The sequence below is a fragment of the Lissotriton helveticus genome, chromosome 9 (assembly GCF_964261635.1).
Source record: "Lissotriton helveticus chromosome 9, aLisHel1.1, whole genome shotgun sequence".
Taxonomy (NCBI): Eukaryota; Metazoa; Chordata; class Amphibia; order Caudata; family Salamandridae; genus Lissotriton; species Lissotriton helveticus.
In genome coordinates this window covers 366,049,212-366,074,123 of record NC_136070.1, presented here as the reverse complement: position 1 = coordinate 366,074,123, position 24,912 = coordinate 366,049,212, and positions in this window count along the sequence as shown.

Sequence of the window (24,912 nt, the reverse complement as noted above, 5' to 3'; positions counted from 1 at the left end):
GGTGAATCACAGTCTCCTTTTTTAAATATTGCTTCTATATGGGACTCATACCATGAGGAGGAAAACCCTATACTCTGACATGATTTAAAAACAATGGTCAAAAGAGGGCCCAAAAGCTCCAAATTAGCTTTAAACAAGTCAATGGGAACCCCATCAGGTCCTGGGGCTTTACCACCCTTACTCAAGCTTATGGCCGGGTAACTCCTTCCAATGAGAAATTAAGATCAGACCAATCATGTTCCTTACTGAGGGATGGACTATGCATCAATGAGGCCTTTTTAATCTTATTTCCAGCACACTTTGTAGAGTCAGAGTATAATTATGAAAAATGTAATACCCAGTCCTCTTCACTCACTGCCACATCTACTTTAGGCTTGTCGTCCTCACTAAAAAAAGGTGAGTTAACTACACGCCAGAATGTGGTGGGTCATTATTACAAATGGTCTTGTAGAGTTTATCTCAAGCCTCAGTTTTTAAACTTATTTTACGATTTTCTATTGCAAGCTAGTACAGCCGTCTCTAATGCGGAACCTCCAGAATATTCCTTGGTATGTACTTTAACTCCAATTTCAAGTTTTTATGTGCCTCTGAATAGGCACGATCAAACCAGGGTTTTCTGTTTACTTTACTACCTTTCTGGTGCACCGTAAGGCCTGCCTTAATAATTTTATCGAATGATTCCATAATAGCGTCAGGCTTAATTTTTGTTGGTAAATTAGTTTCTTTAGAAAGCCATTGTGTTCGACCATGGACCACCTTAATGTATAACCATTGGTACATGATAGTTCTATATTCTCTACAGACATAGTAGAATGACGAGCCCCTTGTTTTAATGGGCTACCAGAGTTCAACATCAAACTCTGAGAGAAATGGTCACTCATTGCTAAGTCATGAATTTTAAAATCAGTTACTAAACCTGAGTAGCGGTAGGGGAACAAAATAAAAGCAATAACACGTTTACCCATTCCTCCATCGTAGGTACATGATACCATAGTTGGTCTAGTCCTGAATTTGTTACTAAAACGCAGGTCACATTGAAACATGAGTTTGTTAAGTTTTTCAGCATAATCTGTGTGTGAGAAATGCTTAGAATCATCGTTTGTTGGAGAGGTAAGGGCACAGACTTTGCTTTTTTTTTTTATTTGTTTATTGAAATTTACAGGGGAAATATACAGCAGTCCGCATAGTAGTCATTACATGCTTGTAAGGTGATAAGCACAATAATATCAACTGCAGTACATTTCTGAAGGATATGATATTTTTGTAAACTAACAACAAAAGAGGCAACAGTCAGCACAAGTGAGAAACATATCTGATCTGTCCTGCACGGATACGCAATATCAAGGTTCAACTGTCAACACATCAAGATACATGAGGTCAGTGCGGCATAGGGTGGATATATTACATATATACAAGCGTGGATATATGCAAAGGTATACATCATATATCAGCAAGGTGCGTCCAGACCAGACTCGACCTCAATTTGAACTCTGTTACATTAGTCAGTAACATAAACATTTCTTGAGATGTTACATTTTGCCTTTCAAAGTTAGGAGAACGTTGTAAGACAGGGACCGAGTGGGGCCGCGGCAGTAATAGGCAACAACCGAGTTCTGGTTACTTGCGGGTTTATTAGGGAAAACAAATGATCAGTACAGCTCTTTCGACTTGAGGGGGGCCTCCGGGGTGACCTGCTGCGACTCCTTCCACGTCTACGGACCTTCTCCTTCTTGCGGATTACTTCCGGAGTTCGTGGGGTGGGCTCTTCCTCGGAGTCCGTCGCGGCTGGCTCGTACTCCTCCCCAGACGGGAAAACAGAAAAGAAACAGGGACTGTGTGAGAGTACGGTATACTCACGAGAACATAGGGCTAGGGAGTGAGGGAGAAATCACCGGTGCTCAACTATTAACAGTGCCCTATGTGGTGTAAGGGAAGTGCACAGGAATAGGGTACCGGGACTTAGGTCTCCCCTGGCTTGGTACCTAGTGTACCTTTACTACTAGCCTAGCCCCGCCCCGCAAGCGGTCACGCACCTGAGTGAGCCACGCACCTCCCCTGGGTGAGTGGCTGGGCGGCTCGCAGGAACGGTGGCCTCCTGGCTTTTTGCCGTCCGCAGCTGGCGCCGACTCAGCTTCTATCGGGTGTTTCTCCTCCTGTACTCCCCCGGCCTCCGGTGGTCTTTGCCGCTCTCCGTCGTCCTCCGTCTCCCGTAATGTTACTTCCGACGTCCCTCGTCTCCCGAACCCTCCTTCTCCGGTCTCTCTCTTCGTCTTCTCCAACTCAGTTCTCCACGCGTTCCTCTCCTCCGACCTCCAGGTGTACAAGCACACCTCTGATTCCGGGTCCTGACCTTATGTCGGAAATGCGTAGTTCGCAGGCTCCTCCCCTTCGGTCAGCTTCCAGGAATTAAAGGGCCACTCTACATCGTCCGTTTCCGACCTGCTCCAGTCCATGTCCTGAGATGAGGAAAGAGAGACAGTAGGGGGTGATGGTAACACAGGGTTAGTCATTTCCATGCACTTCGTGGGGTCCCGAGGGATTCTGGGAGTTGTAGGCGGTGGGGACGAGTCGTATGCTAGGGACTTCCGATACACCCCGTTACACACCTCCCCCCTTGGATGCTCCCCTGACGGGAGAGGAAGTCCGCGCTCACATTCTCAGAGCCCTTCCTATGATGCACCGTGAACGTGTATGGCTGCAAGGCCAGGAACCACCGCATCACCCTGGCGTTATTGGATTTGTTACGTGCCATCCATAGGAGGGGGGCATGGTCAGTGTACAGGTCGAACGGGTGTCCCTCCAGATAATAGGCCAGTTTTTCCACGGCCCAGCGGACCGCTAAACACTCCTTTTCAATGGTAGCATATTTCAACTCCCTGGGAAATAGCTTGCGGCTAACGTACACCACCGGGTGTTCGTGCCCATCAACCCCCTTTTGGGACAGTACCGCGCCTATTCCGTAGTCTGAGGCGTCGGTATGCAGTATGAAGGGAACCGAGAAATCAGGGGACGTCAGCACAGGTGCTGAGGTGATGATGCGCTTTAAGTGTTGGAAGGCGTTCGTCATGAGTTCACTACGCTGGACGGGGGTATTGGATTTCCCTTGTGTTCGCAAGGAGTCCGTAAGGGGGGCTGCTATATCCGCAAATGCAGGGATGAACCTCCTGTAATACCCCACCAATCCTAAAAACGCCCTCATTTCTTTTCGGGTGGTGGGGAAGGGAGTGTCAGCAATAGCCCTCACTTTCTCTATCTGTGGCTCTATCATGCCGTGTCCTAGCAGGTATCCTAGATATTTTACCTTTTGGAAGGCGACCCTTGATTTTTTTGCATTAACCCGCAGTCCGGCCTTTTGTAGAACCAGCAGGACTTGATGTAGGTGCTGGAGATGCTCCTCCCATGTTTTGCTGTGGATGACTATGTCATCCAGATAGGCCGACGCCATGGAGGAAACCGGGGCCAATACGGTGTTCATGAGCCGTTGAAATGTGGCAGGTGCCCCGTGCAACCCAAACGGGAGAACCGTGAACTCATAGTGTCCCTCGTTGGTGCTGAAGGCGGTTTTCTTACAGTCCTCTTCTCTCAAGGGCACTTGCCAATATCCCTTGGTAAGGTCGAGAGTTGTGATGTACCGTGCCTCACCCAGGCGTTCTATCATCTCGTCAACTCGAGGTATCGGGTATGCATCGAATTCCGATATCTCATTGAGCGCACGAAAATCCATACAGAAACGCCGACTGCCATCGGGTTTGGGTACCATGATGATGGGACTAGACCATTGGCTTTTGGACGGTCGTATCACACCGAGGTCCATCATGTCTTTTACTTCGTTCTTGATGGCTGTCCTTCGTGCTTCGGGTACTCTATAGGCTCTAATCTGGACGATTTTTCCTGGAGGGGTGTTTATGCAGTGTTCCGCCATCGTAGTCCTGCCGGGTTGGTCTGAGAACGATCCCTCATGCTGTTCGAGTACCCGGTGTAGTTCGTTGGTTTGTATTTGTGTTAGGTCGTCGTTGATGATCAATAGGTGTCTTGTGGTCTGGGTGTCCCTCGAGGGCGTCGCGACTTGTATGTTCACCGGGGGAGGTCCCAGCCATTTCTTCAAGAGGTTAATATGGTATGCCTGGGTCTTCTGGGGTCCGGTTTGTAGGGTGTAAGTGGTTCTGCCTATAGTCCCGACTACTTCGTAGGGACCAACCCAGGAGGCACGGAACTTTTGGGTGGAGGATGGTAGTAGCACCAAAGCCCACTCCCCTCTCTTCAGCTGTCTCCATTTTTTTCCTTTGTCGTAGGTGGTTTTCTGTCGTCTTTGACTGGCTTCCAAGTGGGTATATGCCAGGTCTCTCAACTTGCCAAGCCGGGTCTTGAGACTATGAGCATAGTCAAGGGTGGAGGAGGTTTCTTCTGTTGTCTCGTTTTCCCAGGCTTCCTTCGTCATTTCCATCAAGGACCGCGGCTGTCGCCCATACAAGAGTTCGAAAGATGATATGCCCAGGCTGCTCTGTCGTTGTCCCCGTATCACGTATAGGGCCAAGGGAAGGATCTGGTCCCACTCGTTCCCGTTGACCTCCATCATTTTCTTTAAGGTGGTTTTCAGGGTGCGGTTGTAGCGCTCTACTAACCCGTCCGTCTGGGGATGGTACACAGAGGTACGTATTTGGTGGATATCCAGACATCTGCATACCTCTTTCATCAATCGGGATACAAAGGGGGTTCCCTGATCCGTTAAGATTTCTTTCGGGAACCCCACTCTGCTGAAGAGTTCGATCATCTTATCCGCGACTTGTTTTGTGGTAGTTGCAGAAAGAGGGAAGGCCTCAGGGAATCTAGTGGCGTAATCCACCACCACGAGGATGTATTGGAATCCTTTTCTTGTTTTGGGGAGTTCCTATGATGTCCATTCCGACTCTTTCGAAAGGTTTTCCGATGATGGGCAGGGGTTGCAGGGGCACAGCTGGAGGACGAGACATATTCTTTACTTGGCACAAGCGACACTCCTGGCAGAACTTGCTGGCGTCTCGATAAATCCCGGGCCAATAAAAGAACCGCAGAATGTTCTGGATCGTTTTTTCGGCACCTGTGTGTCCGGCCACTAAATGGCTGTGGGCAAAAAACAGGACTTGCTCTCTGAACGAGAGCGGAACCAACAGCTGTGTTTGGTCATCCTTTCTCCCCTGTCTGTATAGCAGCTCATTGCGGATGAGAAAGCGGGGATATATGTCCCTAGAATCGGTAAGGCCCTGGTGAGCCTGTTCCCAGGTGTTAAATAACGAGGGGTCGTTAATCTGGGCGAATTTAAAACTCCTGTCCATAACCCAGGGGTCTGGAGAAAGAAGAGCAGGTTTGGTGGTCTCTACTCCGGTTACGGGGTATCCTATACTCTGTCTGAACCACTGCAGGAACCGGGGATTGTCAGTCCCGATAATCAGATCTTCTGGAAGGGATGAGAGTACCCCCACCCTGATGTATTGTTTGGGGCCTTTCAGGGGTTGTATGGGAACCTGTGCTAGCGGATATGCCCTTACGTCTCCGTATACACATCGGATATTGACAGCCATGTTCGGGAGAAATTGGGACAGAGGCACATGGGAAGACTGTATAACGGACTGCCTGCAGCCCGAGTCCAGAAGGGCCTGAAGGGGGGACCCGTTCACCTGTACACTTACTCTGTAGGCATTCCCCATTTCCGCCGTATACAGGACGGTGCGAGGTAGGTATCCCACCTCCATCGGCTCTTCTCCGGATCTCTTCGTTGGGCAGAACCGGGCAATGTGGCCCCAGTTGCCACAGTCAAAACATTGTGGCCCCGAGGAGGTGGGATTCTCCGGCTTCCATGGTTAGGGTTTGGGGGGTTCTACTGGTCGTGCTGGCCGTCTCTCGGGTTTCACAGGAGGTTTGTGGGAACGGTCTGGCTCCCATCCTACGGAGCGGGGTTGTGCCCTTGAAAAGGTCGTTGCCATGTCCACCGCTTCCGTAATGGTCAGATTATGGTGCTGTCTGAGCCACCTTTGAGTGGCGTACGGAAGTGCCTCCAGGTATTGCTCGAGATAGATCTTGTCCATAATCTCGTTCTTAGTGCTTGTAGAGGGGGTCAACCACTTATCGGCTGCCATTTTGAGACGTACGAACAGAGTCTTGGGGTTCTCTCCCGGTGCTCCTCTCTCCCTCCGGAAACGTATTCTATAGGCCTCCGTGTCTAAACCTAAATGATCCAGGATTATTTTCTTCACTTCATGATAAGGGGTGTCCCCGTTGGGGTTGGCGACTTGGTAAGCCGCCTGGGCTTCTCCTGACAAGAGGGGTGCTAAAAAGAAGGGCCACTTGCTTATGGGCCACCCACAGGCCCTGGCTGCTCGCTCAAAGTTGAGCATGAAGGAGTCCGGATCGTCCCCCTGATGGTATTTCTGAAGGGATACCGCGGAGGAGCCGTGGGGTATCGGGCGGTCCTCTCGTACCCCTCCAGAGGAGGTCGGGTCTACCCACGGTGACGAGTGTTCCTCTCTAGCAGCAAGGGCTTTCTTTAGGATTTCTCTGTCCGCCTGGGCCGAGGTCAGCTGTTGTTCGGCCACCCACTCTAGCTTTTCCTGCCCCTTCACCAGCTGCTGTATGATGGTCTCCATCCCTGTATCGAGATTCAGGTTGCCCGCATTCTCCACCACTGTAAGACAGGGACCGAGTGGGGCCGCGGCAGTAATAGTCAACAACCGAGTTCTGGTTACTTGCGGGTTTATTAGGGAAAACAAATGATCAGTACAGCTCTTTCGACTTGAGGGGGGCCTCCGGGGTGACCTGCTGCGACTCCTTCCACGTCTACGGACCTTCTCCTTCTTGCGGATTACTTCCGGAGTTCGTGGGGTGGGCTCTTCCTCGGAGTCCGTCGCGGCTGGCTCGTACTCCTCCCCAGACGGGAAAACAGAAAAGAAACAGGGACTGTGTGAGAGCACGGTATACTCACGAGAACATAGGGCTAGGGAGTGAGGGAGAAATCACCGGTGCTCAACTATTAACAGTGCCCTATGTGGTGAAAGGGAAGTGCACAGGAATAGGGTACCGGGACTTAGGTCTCCCCTGGCTTGGTACCTAGTGTACCTTTACTACTAGCCCAGCCCCGCAAGCGGTCACGCACCTGAGTGAGCCACGCACCTCCCCTGGGTGAGTGGCTGGGCGGCTCGCAGGAACGGTGGCCTCCTGGCTTTTCGCCGTCCGCAGCTGGCGCCGACTCAGCTTCTATCGGGTGTTTCTCCTCCTGTACTCCCCCGTCCTCTGGTGGTCTTTGCCGCTCTCCGTCGTCCTCCGTCTCCCGTGATGTTACTTCCGACGTCCCTCGTCTCCCGAACCCTCCTTCTCCGGTCTCTCTCTTCGTCTTCTCCAACTCAGTCCTCCACGCGTTCCTCTCCTCCGACCTCCAGGTGTACAAGCACACCGCCGATTCCGGGTCCTGACCTTTTGTCGGAAATGCGTAGTCCGCAGGCTCCTCCCCTTCGGTCAGCTTCCAGGAATTAAAGGGCCACTCTACATCGTCCGTTTCCGACCTGCTCCAGTCCATGTCCTGAGATGAGGAAAGAGAGACAGTAGGGGGTGATGGTAACACAGGGTTAGTCATTTCCATGCACTTCGTGGGGTCCCGAGGGATTCTGGGAGTTGTAGGCGGTGGGGACGAGTCGTATGCTAGGGACTTCCGATACACCCCGTTACAAACGTACTTCCAACCATTACCTTGGATTTACTTCTCAGGCTCATCTGGCTAGGAAGCCGGGTACTCTGCTCTATCACGCATCCACTGCAGGAACGGTTCCCAGATATCACGCGGTCGGGAGGCAGTCGGCATCAGTTCCCAGTATGTACCAAGTTGTGTATGGCCATATGCTACATCCGATAGCCAGTCTGTAAATTTAGGCAGGGTTCTGCGTCCCCATCTCATAGCCACCTGTCGTTTAGCATATTATAATAATAGGGCATGTAATTTGCGACTTTTAGGTTCCGTACCGGCTACCCACCCTAGGATTCCCAGTAGTGGGGAGGGATCATCCGTTCTTCTAAGAATTTGATTGATTGCATTAAATATGTCAGTCCAGTAGTCAGTAAGGGACGGACAGCTCCAAGCTACATGTAAAAAGGAGGCACCCTCCGCTCCACACTTCCAGCACCTATCATCTTCCCTTATGCCCATGCGGTGTAGAGCAATAGGGGTGCGGTAGAATCTATGCAAACATTTGAAGTGTATTAGTCGAAGTTTGTAATTGGGGGAGAGTTCCAATAATTGTCTACAGCAGAAGGACCACTGTTCGTCAGTTAGTGGTGTTTCTAGTTCTTCATTCCATAATTGCATAGAGTTGGGCACTATAATAGGAGATTGTTCTTGCATAGAGTTGTACAAGCGAGACACTAACTTTTTCGGTGACGCCCTCGCTAGTATGTTTTGGAGTGCATGCAGTTGCAGAGGTTCATCTGGAAACTGGTCCCAGAATGCTCTACAGGATGATTTTAATTTGTGGTATGTGAACATGTCATTGAAATTGCGAACTTACTTGTCGGGTCGCCAGTTTTGCGAACTTGTTGTTTCTACGTGCCCAGCCTGTTTGCAAGGCTTTCTTCATCACTGCCACCCTCTGTCACCACTGGCACTCTCTTTGGTCACCCATGTCACCCTCTGGCTCACCCATGTCGCCCTCTGTGTCATCACAGCACCCTCTGGTTCACCAGTGTACATTATTGGGGCAAAGCAAAGCACTGCCATCCTCTGTCAACACTGGCACTCTGGTTCACCCATGCCACCCTCTGGCTGGCACACCCATGCCACCGTCGGTGTCATCACAGCACCCTCTGATTGACTAGTGAGTGTACATTATTGCGGCAAAGCCAAGCACACCTGCACTAAGTTTTGCAAACAACAACACCTGCCCTGCCCCAACTGACATTAATGAAGGCTGGCACCTGCTTGTCTGCTCCCTTTCCTTTTTGTTGCAATAACAGGATGCAATGGCATACTTGTAACTATTCTGTGACTGTCAGAGCAGGGTCACACAATAGTTGCAAGTAGGCAACCGGATTCTGGAGGGCCCCTTCAGGAAGCACTACAGGTAAATGGTTACAAATGATGAGCTCGAACTTTTGCACCTGCTCGTTGGTTTTGCTTTTGCAAAACTCGTTTTTCGGTAATTTCGCCCTATTCGCGAGGCGCGGCGTCGTGCGAAATCGACCGTGGAAGCCGCGAACTCGTGCGAGTTACCCCAAGGTTGAGTATGGGCGCCGCCATTTTGTTTGCGTGACGTATTTCCGTTTCCGCCCGCTATGTGTAATCTCGCGCAATGAGCGCCTTGCGAATGCAAGTTCGCACGAGTTCGCAAGAGAAATCGCGTGTGAACTTACTTACACGCACGTGTTCGGGCCGCCATCTTGTTTTTCATTCATTCCTATGTGTCTGGGCATGGTGTTTCTATCCTCTGTATATCTCTGCCATCCTTTGCTTGTTTTAATATTTTTTTGATCTATTTAACTTTTTTTCTATCCCTCTATTTTTCTAGGTCTATATTTTTGTGTTTTAGGCTACTTTTGGTTACTTTTCAACTACTTTTTAAAACTTTTATTTCCTTCTTCCCTACTCTTATTCTTTTTCATTTTGTCTCCTTACTGCTAACACCTGCCCAGAACATGGTGAAGACAGCTGTCAAGCTGCCCAAGACGGGCACCGCAGCCCGTGCCCGGCTCCCGTGTGGCCGCTTGAGGGCGGAAATGGTGGTGCCCCGGGAGATCTTCAGCCCTGAGGAGGTGGGCGCACTCGTTTTTTATGTGCAGCGCCGTCTCCCCAGGACCATCGCGGCAGGCGGCAGGATCGCTGCTGGTTATACCAACAGCCAGGAGCGACGGATGCGGTGGGGGCAGGTGTGCCGGGCCCTTTTTAACATCACGGGGGTCCAGCGCACCTACAATCAAGTGACCCACCGCTGGACCGATATCCTGGACCGAGAGCGCGACCTGCTAGACGTGCTGGGAGTGGAGGTCCCCGGGCTTGGTGAGTAGTAGTAGCAATTTTTTCATCACTCACTACTCTGTTTTATCTCCTGCTCTGTGTGACTGTGTTATATTGCAAATGTTTGCTTTAACTTTTTTACAAAGAGCAATAATGCTGCTGATTACATTGATAAGAGAGGTAAATTAATATTTCAAAATCTTCTGTGCATTTCAGGTGCACTGTTCTCCTTCTCTGTGGCGGTGCCACTGCTTATTTGTTTTCTATTTTGTGTTCATTTAATTGGGCTGAGTAATGTATGAGTGTATTTTACAGAACTGCGTAATGCTAGACACAAAGGGGCAGATTTACAAGCCCCTTGTGCCACGTTTACGCTGCCTTACCTGACGCACAGCGACGTAAACGTGGCGCATCCCTGCGAGTCATGTACAACGTGATGCATCTAAGGAGATGCGCCACGTTAAGGCCTGGGCCTGCGCCACAATGCAGGGGGGGGGGGTGGACGGTGGCGGTCAGGCAGCTGTGCGCCTCGCAAAAGTGCCTGCGTGAAATCTACAAGATTTAACGCAGGCACTTCCGCGACGCTGCTACGTTAATTCTTTATGCCTGCTTGCTTGAAGCAGGCGTAAGGACTGATGCGGTATGTTGAGTATTGGGCAGCCCTGAGCATTGCTATAGTTGCATCGCGCCTGCGACGCGACTCTAGAGATGCGCCTCTCTTTCGTCACGAGATGCGTCACGCATCTGCCTAACCTTGCGCCAGGGTTTGCCGCATTGTAATTGCGGCGCATCTACCGTGACGCAAGGTTAGTTTTGCGTTACGCATTTGTTCTGGTGCACATCTGGAGGTGTCCAGCTCAGAGCTCGTAAGTATGCCCCTAAGTGTCAGATTAGCAATTATCTGCGCATCCCTGCAAAGTGTGCGGCACGCCAGCACCACCCATGGTGCGCCGTATTTACAATGCGGCACACCATGGTCCCAAAACGTCACAGAAGCGTTACGCATCGGTGCCGTAAAGGCGGCTCATTGATGGAGTTGCGTTGCAACGATGGCGCAGCTCCAGCAATGCTGCGTCAAGCCGTAAGTCTGCTTCATGCAGGCGCAGGGTTTCAGTGACGCATCATTGTCCTAAATGACTGATTGAAATTTTATATATTCCCCATAGCCACTTTTAGCATGCGTTCCTGCACAGGAACGCCCTCCCTTGCGCTGGAACGCTCCCTTATGGCGCAGGGCTTTAGAATGGGATGCATCTCCCATATGCGTCACGTTGTTAATATACGCCACATCATGGCGCCTCTCTTGTTGTGGCGCTGCGTCACAAAAGTGACGCAAGAACGGAGCAAAAGAGCTGCAAGGGGCTTGTAAATCTGCCCCTAGAGTAGAGGCTCAGGTGCAGTCCTTCCTTTGTAGCCCTCATTTTGGCTGAAATAGTTGGTTCTTGTTCTTTCTAAATGTTTGATTTGGTTGACAAGGACATCGGCAAGCAGCAATCATCAATGTTTTCTGTTCATTCTTTCATGTTGTACGTCAGGTCCGCCCAGGGGCAAGCGGACAGAAAAAACGGATGCAGTGGCTCCAAAGGAGGAGGATGCAGGCCAGGGCGGCGAGTGCTCCTTTGCTGGCCCCAGTAAGTTTTCATTTAAATATAGAGGACCTATTGTTGTCCAAGCGTTCCTAATTTAATTTTTTCGAAATAGTGTTTAGATAGGAGCAAAATCAATAATACTACTGTTGCAGGGACAATTCTCCACAAACCAAACTATGGACACCAAAGACCAGAGTAATAATATTTCAGAGTGGCGTGTTTGGCACACTGTATAAACCTGGTAGTGTCAGCGGCACGGACTCCTCCTTGCAAAAATTGCAAAACCTTTCGCTCAGTCACTCTAGTCTGGAGGACCAAAAACCACAGAGTCTATTCAAGTTTAAAAGCTTTATTAAAAGTTTAAGTAAACACATATATTAAAATAAAGTTAGTTGGAAATGGAAAAGTGCTTGGTGCTGAGTTGATGAGTAATGGAACACATTTCTTGTGGTCGAGCCGAGCTTTCACCTGGTTTGAAGTTGATGTTGCTCTTGTCCTTAGAAGTCCAGTTTCTGTCTGTTCAGAGAAAAATGATGTGTGTTAAAATTAATCAAGCATTCATCAATTATGACAAAAAAATGCAGCAAGACAACAACCTTCCCTGGAAGGAGGGACATTTTTACTTTAGACTAGAGTAGACAGTCAATTAATTTTTCTGTTGTTTTCACATTTCTTCATTCATAGACCAAATACTAGTGAGTGGTGTAATCTAACATTCTTAAATCTACTTTGTAGGTGGAACATCTGGTGGCGGGGCCAGCTCGGATGTGGTGGTGATCATTGACTCTGAGTCCGAGGACAGCTCTGGGGAGAATGAGGCGCAAGTGGCCAATGAACAGACTGTGAGGAAGCAGACAGTGGCGGTGGCGAGTACAGGTAAGCTGGATCATGGTACTATCTGACTCTTAGATAGGATATGATGTGTATCCAGTGCTGGCCCAGTGACAAATTACAATATGGTAATTACAGCAGGCTGGGACCGACAGACAGATAGAGGCAGAGACAGAGAGAGAGGAAGACAGAAGGAGAGAGAGAGAGGGAGGGAGCCAGAGGGAGGGTGAGGGAGGGAGACAGAGAGAGAGAGACAGCGAGGTAGAGGGAGACACAGGGAGACATAAAGAGGGAGACAGAGAGAGAGAGAGAGGGAAACAGACATATCGCCTGGGCTTCTGCCAGATCTCTTTCATATGAAAGAGCATCAAACCAAGGATACAAGTGAGTTGTGGGAAGGGAAATGGTGATTTAAGCGCCCCCCTTGCCCCTCCCTGCGGACGCCCATGATACTGGCCTGAATAGTTTTGTACTGCGCTGGCTAGTTGCTAGTTGTACTGTGACACAACTTCCTGCTGAATTATTTTGTGTTAATCATATTCTTAAAGAGCATTGGTTACATATTATGTCTTTCTTTCTTCATATAGTTGGTAATACTAAAACCTCAAAACCGACGAGGAGTATGCTGGCTGTACTGGCCCGGCAACGGAGGCTGGAAGCAACTGTTGCCGAATATCGGCGGCTGGTGGAACTGGAGGGGGACGACACGCAGTCCAGTGCATCAAATGTAACATCTGCATCCTCCTCCGTGACCCCACGTTCTGCCGGTAAGCGCAGTGCTCCAGCCAAACGGAGCCGTGCTGGCAGACGCCACCGCCAAGCAGCAAAGGCTGCACCTCACAGCAGTGTAAAGGCTTGCTTGCGCCGAGCACTCCGCAGAGTGTCCGACCTAGAGGCGGAGGTCCAGAAATGGAAAGACTATCAGAATGTGGTGGAGGGCCTCCGCTTAGATCACGCCACCCTCCAGGAGAAGTACGATGCCCTGGCCCTAAGGCATGATGCCCTGGAGGCCAAACTCAACACTGTGCATTCCCAGAGTGTCCCTTGCCCCTTTTTTAGAGACTTTTGGGGGGTGGGAATTGGGAGTTGGGTTTTTTGGGGACTTTTGAATGACTATTTATTTGTTGGGGTTAGGGAGGGTCTTGCGGGAGATTATTTTGTTAGGGATATAAAAATATACTTTTTCAAACTTTATCTGAGCATACCTGTTTTTTTACTACTTTTGAGCTTGGTGTGTGGTGGTTTTGCAGTAAGTTCATTTAACTGAACACTGTCATCGTGTTGGTTCACATGTAATAGGCCAAATGTTTTCCAAAGTAAATGCCTGTCACAGAGTTTGTTAATTCAAGAGCCCTAGGACTTTACTACTAGTACCACTGTCACTCTCTCGCCTCTCCGAATACTCCATTATACTACCTCCCATCCAAACGCTTATCTTACCTGTAATTTGTGTTTGAGGGCTGGCTCCACCTGGAATTCACAGTGTCCTAAAGCTTTCTGCAGCAGGGCCCCAACTGGAGTTTCCCGGCGTGGATTTTCTGCAAAACAAAAGCAATCAACATTAGAAATATGGCAGCGGTGCTCACAGACCCCAAAATCCTAGAAGCCCCACAGACAGCACCCCTAAGACAGGCAAGCGAGCAATAATAACGCCTAAACGTTCACGTGTAATAGGCCAAATGTTTTCCAAAGTAAATGCCTGTCACAGAGTTTGTCAATTGAGGAGTCCTAGGACTTTACTACTAGTACCACTGTCACTCTCTCGCCTCTCCTAATACTCCATTATACTACCTCCCATCCAAACGCTTATCTTACCTGTAATTTGTGTTTGAGGGCTGGCTCCACCTGGAATTCACAGTGTCCTAAAGCGTTCTGCAGCAGGGCCCCAACTGGAGTTTCCCGGCGTGGATTTTCTGCAAAACAAAAGCAATCAACATTAGAAATATGGCAGCAGTGCTCACAGACCCCAAAATCCTAGAAGCCCCACAGACAGCACCCCTAAGACAGGCAAGCGAGCAATAATAACGCCTAAACGTTCACGTGTAATAGGCCAAATGTTTTCCAAAGTAAATGCCTAACCAATTTCATCCCTTAATAGACCTTGCCAGCAATGGCCCAGCCAAGACCCGTAAACCCAAACGCAAAAAAGTCACACTTAGCAAAATGTATTTAAATGAGGACTCACTACTTCCAGACAGTCCCTCTTTAGGGGACTCGTCAACGTAAGTTTCTTCATTGTGCAGATTCCAGGCATCAGCATTACGGGAAATGGATAGGGTGAGTCTGGAGGAGGAGGATAGACGACCAGGACTGAGTTCTTGTCAACTAACTGTTGTGAACCTGAGGAATGCTGCGGCATCAAAATCAAGACAGTTCTGCTGATGGGCTTGTTGTTGCTTGTGATGGGGTGATTACAGTTTTGTTGTGAATGTGATCAAGCACTTGCTAAAAAAAGAAAGACAGACACACAGGAATAAAAATGAATAAGGACTAATGTTAAAGTTAAATAATTATTGACTCATTTTCAGAAATCGCTGTCAGGGAAGCAGAGCTCGTCCTCAAACTCTGCAAATTGAGTCGGTAGTACTTCTGGGAACTGAGGAGAACTTTCCTCAGGTAGGTCGGTGTCCTCGTCTTCTTCCTGCGTGCATTCTCGTACTTTGTAATCTGGTGGTATGAAGTGCTGGTTCATCTTTATCATGGTGAGCCGCTCCACATTTGCGGGCAAGAGGCGGGACCTTTTGCAAGTCACAATGCCACCAGCAGAACTAAAAACACGTTCTGAAGACACGCTTGCGAGTGGGTAAGACAAGTAATTGATAGCCAGGTTGGTGAGCTCTCGCCATATGTTTCTTTTCCCATGCCAATACGCCAATGGGTCCTCAGTAATATTGACCGCTGTTGAGTCATCCAGATAGGCCTGCACCATAGAAACAATGTTCTCCCGGATTCCTGTACTTTGCACTTCTGTGTCCTTTCTGGGACAAGGAAACCCTAGCTCACTTAGCCAATCCGCTTCAGACATATCGCCTGGGCCTGGTGCAGATGATACGGTTGCTGGTGTGGTTAACGGCTCAGAGGAAAAGTCACTCACTTCTGCCACAGGCACAGATGCAGAAGTGTTTTTTTGGGACGCCTGATGGCCTGCTGAATCACTAGTAGTACTGTCTTCAAGTTCTCCTACAGTTTCCTTCCGCTCTCTTTCAAAACGAATGGCTGACTGAGCTAGCCAACCTTTGTACTCTGTAACATTTGATGTTTCAAAAGGAATTATTACTTTGCCAAACAATGGCTTTTTGTAACGTGGATCCAGAATAGTAGCACAAATGTAGTGCTGTTTTTTCTTGATATTTACAAGCCGTTTATTGCTAACTAGGCGATGTAATAATCTCTGCGCCGACTCATATGTTTCATTCTTTCCAGCATCTTTTAATTCTGAAGACACCACCTTGACTTGGTGCTCGAGCTTCAGCAACAATGGGATAGCTTTGCTCAAAGAACAGTCCTCCCTGCTGACGTCACGCGTGAAGACCTCAAAAGGACGAAGCATGTCTGTCAGGCTTTTAACTAGCTGCTATTGCTCCACCGCTAGCATCATTTCTGTCGTATCACCACCCAGGTTGTAGAAATACTCATTGACTACTGGAAACAGCTCATGCAGACGCTCAAGCATGTAGAAGGTTGAGTTCCAACGTGTTGCCACCTCCTGGATAAGTGCTTTCACTGGCATTCTACGTACATTTTGCTGGCGCCTCAGCTCCTTCCGGGCCTTAAAAGAATGGTTGAAGTGTGTGCATATTCTTCTGCAGATGGTCAGTATTTGGTCGACTGCAAGTTCTTTTTTCAAGAACTTTTGCACGACAAGGTTCATACAGTGCGCCAAACACGGCACTCTGAAATAGTAACCGTTCTCCATGGCCTTAACTACATTGCTGCCATTATCAGTAGAAACATAACCAACCTTGCAATTTCTTGGGGGCAGCCATTGTGAGACCTTTTTGTTAAAGTCATCCAAAATGTTGACTGCAGTATGACTTTTCTCCATGCCAAACATGGCTAATGTTGCATGTTTACGAGCACCCTTAAAAATCTCGACCAAGTCACCACCTGCATTTATCTGTTGTGCAACCCCTGAAAAGGAGACCCAGTGTGCAGTGATGCACATGTAATCAAGGGCTTGGCAACTGGTCCACATGTCTGTTGTCAGGTGTATAGTGTGAACAGCACTCTTCTGCAAAGCTGCCCCAACCAACTCAAGCACCTCTTTATGTAGTGCTGGAACAGCAACCCTGGCAAAATAGAACCGGCTAGGAACCTTCCATTTAGGGGCCAGTGTTGCCACGAGTTGAAGAAAACCCACATTTTCGACAAACGAAAAAGGGAGAAGGTCCACCGCTAGCATTTTAGCCAGCTTAGTGTTATACAGGCGTACAATTGGGTGGTTGCGTTGAAATTGCACACCTGAGGAGAACATGGCTGAAATGGTGCGCTGAACAAATTTACTGGATGATGCTGATGCCTTCTTCGACCCACTTGTGCTCAGTGTTGACATTTTCCGCATTGGTGTGTCTCCCAGACTCTCAGTGTGCCTCCTATGTGTTCCGGAGGGTGTGGTGCTGCCAGGGGTACTGGGTGCAACCGGACAAATGTCTGACGCTTCTTCTACCTCCCCGTCATCTTCAGATGAAACACCTAGTATGGGTATATTTTGGCCACTTGCCCTTTGGGATTGCTTTCCCTTGATGTTTGCTAGGTGCGCAAACCATACGACAGCGTGCCTTCTTTGAAGATGACCTATCTGGCCTCCGGTTCCATAGTTGGTACCAGTCTTACCACGGCTAACTCTAGTCTTACAAATGCAACAAACGGCTATGTTATCATATTTTTCATGGACACTAAAAAAGTTCCAACTGGGGACTGGAAACTTCTGGTTTTGCCGCACGAGATGATACTGCCAATGCCAGATGAAGCAGGGGTGGATGAGCCTTGCAGACATCTACTGGGTTGTGCAATTATTGCAGCAACCCTACTTGAGGGAGTCGAGCTGGATGGAGTCCCCCTCTGGGGAGAAAATATGGGAGCTGTAGGTTTTGTTGAACTTGTTGTACTACTTGACTGCGTTGGTGGTGCTACCAGTGCCACGTCGCCAGGGTCACGCTCAGCATGACGTCGGGATAGGGTATAAATGTCTGTCTGCTGCATGGCCGGTGTGGCTGGAATGACGTGTGTGATGACTAGGTCATTGCTGTCATCCTGTTCATCAACATCAGAATGAACCACTTCATCAAGTCCGGCGTTCGGATCCATAAGTATGAGCTTTCCGGGGCCCTTCCTTTTAACTTTTGATACCTTTCGCAGCGAGTGGTGTGCCTCCCTCTCAGACGTCGGAGATGGTTGCCAATCTAGATCCAGATCATCTGATGGAGCGGGGCTTGAAGAGGAACTTCTACACACACTCCTTGATCTTTTCCTTGCTGGGGAGCTGGGAGAAAATGAATCATCAGGAGGAGTGCCTTCGTCTTCCTGACATGATACCCCGGCTCCAAAGTCAATTTCCTCCTGTGCCCCTACTCCTGGAAGAAGAACCATTGTGGGCACTTGCACCGCTCCATGCGCCGCTACATGGGCCTCTTCACTGACCTCTACTTGCAACTCTCCATGGACCTCTCCTTCTCGGCCTTCTCCTTCTCGGCCTTCTCCTTCTCGGCCTTCTCCTTCTCGGCCTTCTACTTCTCGGCCTTCTACTTCTCGGCCTTCTCCTTCTCGACCTTCTCCTTCTCGACCAGCTCCTTCTCGGCCAGCTCCTTCTCGGCCAGCTCCTTCTCGGACAGCTCCTTCTCGGACAGCTCCTTCTCGGACAGCTCCTTCTCGGACAGCTCCTTGCGCATGTACTTGTGCTTGTACTAGTAGCCCATGCAGTTGTTGTTACGGCTTTGGTTGTTGAATAGTACTTGTGAGATGAGTTACAACCTGTGTTGATGGTGTGCTGCTACTTTCTTGCGATGAGCCAACATCACTGGTCGTTGGTGATTCAACCACTAAACAGGCTACCTGTGCAGCACTCATGGTGGACTTTTGGTTTTTCCACAAAAACTTATTGGTCGAGCCACCAGTCTCCTTGGTAAGTGGTGCCACTTGCTTCTTCTTCTCCTTAGTAGAGACATCTTTCTTGCAAGAGGAGCTACGGGCACTTCTTTTTGGAGCCATCTTCTTCAGATGTCGGAACAGCAGGCCGCAGCAGGACTTCTTCCTGGCACTGATGCTCAACGATGATGCGGAGTTATTGACTTTGTGCACCTAAAAGCAAACGAAGACAGAGGAACATCAGTAAATATATGTTGCATATGTAGCGCTTCAATAAATAGTTTGCAAGTAGGCATTTATGAATACACACGTGCACACCACACAATATGGAAATTTCAAAATTAAGAATTGCTAAATTTTTGGGAAACAGGAATCCAAGATAGCACACATACAGAGGGTTATAGTTTCATGTACCACTGACTCCCCCTGGGCACAATGGGTGAAAGCAAGGCAAAATGGGTGCAGGCCTATGGCACAAAGCTCACTGCCTGCCTTCAAAATGGCCGCTTGACCCCCATCCACATGGCCAGGACCATGCCTCATAATGGCCCCCACCAACATAGCCAGCCCCCAACCCCTACTCCAAAAAGTCAAAAAACACAACACCAATCAAATCACCACAATCCAATGCCATCCATCAAGTTTCAGAAGGTTTATGCTGCCTGCTGGTGGTTTTCTGGTGCGAAGTTGCAATTTTTGCAATTTCGCGAGTGCGAGATTGTTGCTTCACAACGCGAACGTGGCGAATAACCAGCAAAATCCGCGAACAGACGGATTCTGGGCCCCCTGGGCATGAAAAAATCACAGCACACTGGGTGCAGGCCTATGGCACAAAGCACACAAACTGGCTTAAAAATGGCCCCTAGACCCCCACCCACACGGGACCAGGCAATAAACTGGCCCCCACCCACATAGCAAGCCCCCAACACCACCCCAAAAAGTCATAAAACACACAAAAATCACAACAATCCAATGCCATCCATGCCCTGGCCAGAATAATGTTAAAATTAAAGAAAACAGTTGTATCATGCATGCACCCATAACTAAGCCTGGTAGTTTTCAATTCATGTGCAGAATTGTAATTTTTACAATTTCGCGAGTGCGAGATTGTTGCTGCGCGGGACGCGAGCAGTGCGAACACAGGCAAAACATTTTTTTTAAATCCGATTTTCGGGTAATCCGCGGGAGTTCGAGGCCCCCTGGGCATAATGAAAGCAATCAGAGCAGACTGGGTGGGCATAGGGCACAAAACACACTGCCTGACTTCAAAATGGCCGATTGACCCCATCCACATGGCCAGGACCTGCAAGACCATGCCTCAAAATGGCCTCCCACACATAGCCAGCCCCCAAACCCACCCCAAAAAGTCGAAAAACACACACAAAAATCACCACAAACAAACAACATCAACTTATCAACTTACTTGTAAATCAAATTTCTAATCAAAAAGTAATCCAAAAGGCCTCAAAGCCAAATCTCCAGCAGCATCCACAAAAAGTAATCCTTCCCAGTCAAGATCGAATTCAAAGTGGCCAGGAAATGGACTAAGCAATGGGAGGAGCTTGCTGGACAGGAAGAGGAATTTGGAGACTTGGTCACTTCCTTCACTCCTCCCCAATTGTAATTTTTGTAATTTCGCGAGTGCGAGATTGTTGCTGCCCGCACCGCGGCCCGCGAGCAGTGCGAACACAAGCAAAAAATCCGTCGCGTGCGGATTTGCGTATTTTTGCCACATCCGCGAGAGTTCGCGGATTGCGGATTTACCGAAAATCCGAAAAATCCGCGAGCGGAACGGATTTTGCGCCCATGCTTAGTCTATATCTAGCGTCCGCCTCGGAGCCCTGTGGTATAGGGCAACCCCAAGAGGCAGCGGAGCCACCGAGTCCAGCTCCACCGCTACATGTGGGTGATAGGGTGTGGGGTAGGCCCAAAAATGCACGAATTGGGCCTGCGCGCATAACGCATACAGGTGCATGTCAGGAGCCCCCATTCCTCCCTGTCTTAGCGGTAGTGTCAATAATGCCCAAGATAGTCTAGCTTGACCCCCTGCCCAGACCAGTGACAGTAGATGAGAGCGTACACAAGTGAAGAAGTGCTTCGTTAGTGGGATCGGGATGTTTACAAACAGGTACAGGCACTTTGGTAGTACTATTATTTTTGGAAGTGCAATCCTACCGGCTATGGATAAAGGTAGTTTCGCCCATATTGCCACCTTGCTTTCAAGCCAATTAACCGCTCTCCCAAAATTTAAAGCCCAGACATCTTGAAGGTTGCGACTTATCCAGACACCTAAATACTTAACTTCGTCCGCTTCCCAGCGCAGAGGAAACTCAGAGTGTACTTCGGGAGTGTTGTTAGTTAAGGGAAATATGACCGATTTGGCCCAGTTAATTGAAATACCCGACAGTCCTCCGAACTTTACAAATTCACGTAGCAATGGGTTCAAATTCTCTGCTGGATTTAGAACATAAAGTGTGACATCATCGGCATATAATGAAATCAATAAACTACGGGTGCTAAATCCTATACCCCTTTCCGTGTGATGTTGCCTAACTCTGGCCGCCAGTGGTTCCATTGCAATCGCAAATAATAGTGGGGACAAAGAACAGCCCTGCCTAGTGCCTCGGGATATTTCAAAGGGTTCCGATATTAGGCCATTCACTCTCACTCTAGCTTTGGGTGTGGTGTAGAGTAAACGTATCTGTCCTATAAATAGTGGGCTAAATCCCGTACGTTCCAATATTTTAAATAGATAGGGCCATTCAAGTGAGTCAAATGTCTTTGTGGCATCCAAAAACACTACTGCAGCCTGTACATCTGGGTGGAGGTAATGCAGCACTGAAAATATGGTTCTTAGGTTATGCGAAGTTGCACGGCCCGGTATGAACCCTGATTGGTTCGGGAGAGCTACCATTGGGAGTAGTGGTTGTAAGCGATCAGCTATAATTTTCGCATATATTTTTACGTCAACATTTATGAGAGATAAAGGCCTGTAAGAGTCTAGTGATTGGCTATCTTTGTCTGGTTTCAAAAGCGTAACAATTAGCGCCTCTCTCATGGACTCCGGCAGCACCCCCACTTCCAGAGCCTCGGCAAATACAGCGTGTAGCTTTGGTTCAAGTTCTTCCACGTATGTTTTATAAAACTCCGCGGTGAACCCATCAGGTCCTGGAGCCTTGTTTAATGGTAGACCTGTAATAACCATAGCAATATCTTGGATCGTAACTGGAAGGTCCATGTACCTGTGATGCACATCATTGAACCACACCAGGGCAATGGAATCTAAATATGTTTTAAGGGAGTCTTGTGTCATTACATGTGTGGACTCATATAAGTTGGAGTAGAATGTTGCAAATGTCTTTAAGATCTCATCTTGTCCTATAATCACGCCTCCTTCAGAGTTAACTATAGTGTGGATGTGTGTAGTTAGTGCTGTAACATTAATGAGTCTAGCTAGAGTCCGACTAGGCCTATCCCCTTCTCCGTATCTCCGAGCCTCTGCCTGTTTACCCAGGAATTTTAGTTTGCATTGTGCTTCCTCAGTAAAGTCTAACAATTTTGCTTTAATTTGTGCTGCCAGTTCGGGCGTGGGGTTTTCATAGAATAACTTCTCCAGGTCTTTGAGCTCCCTCTCCATCATGTTCATGGTACCCCTAATTGCCTTAAGAACTCCTGCTTGGCGTGATATAAATTGCCCTCTGATGACGACTTTAAATGCATCCCATAGTACCGATTCTATAGATACAGATCCAGTATTGTTTTCAAAGTAGTCTGTTATATCTTTCCTGATCTCTTCAGTAAATGTTGCATCTAGTAGTGCATTCGGCAGTAGGCGCCAGGTGAAGGCTCGAGTGGGGGCATCTGGAATCACATGTTCCAAAAGGCAGGGGGCATGGTCTGACAGTGAGCGGGCCAGACTTTCCACATTAACTGTCCAAGCAGCCACAACTGGGGACACTAGCCAGAAGTCTAACCTTGACCAGGCTGCATGGTGGCTGGATATGCATGTTCCCTCTCTGACATGTGGGTGCCTTGTTCTCCATATATCTATCAGCGAGCCTTCCTTAATTATATCTTTTAAAGCCTGGCTCGCGTGTGGGTGTAGTGGTCTGGATGCGCCCCTACGATCTAGAGAATCGTTAAACACCATATTGAAGTCTCCTCCCCAAATGACCGTTGAGCAGTCCATCATCGTTACCTGTGCCCAGACTCCCCTAAAGAACTCCGGATCATCTACATTCGGGCCATATACAGCCGCCAGTACTAGTGGTTTTCCCATGAGGGTCCCATGCAACACAACGTATCTTCCATCTGCATCACTGGAAACCCTATGCTCTCTCCAGGCTATTCCCTTCCGTATAAGAATCGCTACCTCTCTGGCATAGTTCGAGTATATAGCTGAATATATGGATCCCCACCTGGAATGTTTGAGTTTTGGTGATGGTGTGGAGTTTATGTGCGTTTCCTGTAAAAAGCATACATCTATGTTATGTCTTTGCAAGTAGCCATGCATTAGTCTCGCCTTCCTGCTATCATTTAAACCTCGAATGTTCCATGTTAATACCTTTGTCACACCCATCTACCTCCGTTAGTGTTTTGCATTTGTATCCAAATCGACCCACAACATGTCTATGTGCAATAGAAAGACAGAACCTGTTCCTGTAGTACTGACAGTTTGCCAAACATCCTAGTTTCCCAAACCACCCCCCACCCGCATCAACCCCCAATTAGGTTGTGTCAAATCCCCCCGTAATACGCATAGCGTAAAAACAACTAGAACTTGTGAACATTGGGAGATACCCCTTGGAGGCGTGGTATCCCGAGTGTAGACCCCTGTTTTCACAGGGTGGCTGTGTTGTCGCGATCTAAGTCGCTGGCACATAAAAACGAAAATTAATCAAGCTAGCAAGAGCATATACAAGGGTACGTTGCGGTACAAATCTAGCCAATGCTAAGTTGTCATTAGGCATTCCAGTGCCGGCTTGATGCTTAACACAGGAGATCATCTCAAGGTTCATGTAGAAAACCAGTATCAGCATTATCCAGAAATGAACAGTACACAAGAGACACAACATAAATGGACCTGCAGGTGTCAGTCATCGTCACTCATGCGAGCCTCCTCATTTCCCCCAGGTACGGTCTTCCTCTTTGACTTGGAGCCGCAAATATGTTTCGCAAACTTAAGTGCAGATTTAGCGTCAGTAAAATAATGTGTGGTGCCATCATGTGTGACTCTCAATTTTGCTGGGTACAAGAGGAAGTATGGAATTTCGGCCTGGAGCAACAGACGTTTGGCTGGTAAGAATTCTTTCCGTGCTGCCTGTACCAAGGGCGTAAAGTCTGCATAGAACGATAAAATGTTTCCTTTATGCGTTATCTTCCCTTTTTCCATCGCAAGCCTTATTATTAAGTCCCTGTCTTGGTAATTGAGTAACTTCGCAAGGATAGGTCTCGTTGTTGTACCCACCGGCGGCTTTTTACCCAGCGCCCTGTGTGCACGCTCGACAGTGAATACTGGTGACCGGTTCGGGTCGAACAGCTCAGTAACGAAGGTTTCCATTTTCACTATTGCCGTAGTTTCTGGAATTCCTGTAATGCGAACATTACACCTCCGAGAGCGTGCTTCCAAATCATCTGCTTTAGCACACAGCGCTTCTATTTTCTGCTCCATGTTGGTTATGTGCACTTTCGTTTCCTGTTGAAACTCACAGCACTCTGTGTGTTTATTTTCTAGGCAATCCAGCCTTGTTTCATGTGTTATGACCTGTGATCTTACTGTCTCCAGTTGGGTTGTCATGGCATCTAGCTTCGTGTCTATGCTTCTCAGACTCGAGCGCACCTCCAACATCAGTGCTTTAACATCGATATCTTGATCGTCTCCTTGTAGTGGCGCGTCTGCAGCTCCCGGGTCTGGGTCAGTTTGTTTAGCTTGGCTCTTCTGTTCGAATGTTATCTTTGGTTGGCGAGTGTCTCCCTTACCCATCGTTTCCAAACTAGTGGGGCGCTGCCTTCGCGTCGTCCTGTGTCCTGTGGATAGAGTTTTAATATTTTCTTATGGCTTCAAGGGGCCAGGAGTGAGTGGCAGTTTTAACCAGGCGGCCTGGACAGCAGGATGCAATCACCCCACTTGTCGGCAATATATTAATATGCAGATTTGGGTAACAAAGTAGGATACAGCTTTGGCAGTAGTTGCTGTGGCGCCTCTACCTGTGAGGTTGCAGTGCCTGGGGGAGTTTAGGCGAAAATAGTTAAGTACGAGTCGCCTCCTGGAATGTCAAAGAAAGTCTAGTAATTTCAGCTCCAGCAGCGATCCGTGATGTCCGTTAGGCTGTTGGTTAGACTGGGTTTGGGTGCAGATACCAAGATGAGTTCTCCTCTCAGGAGCAAGGTCAACGCTCCCCCCTATACTTCGAAGAGAGAACACCCATCAACACAAGG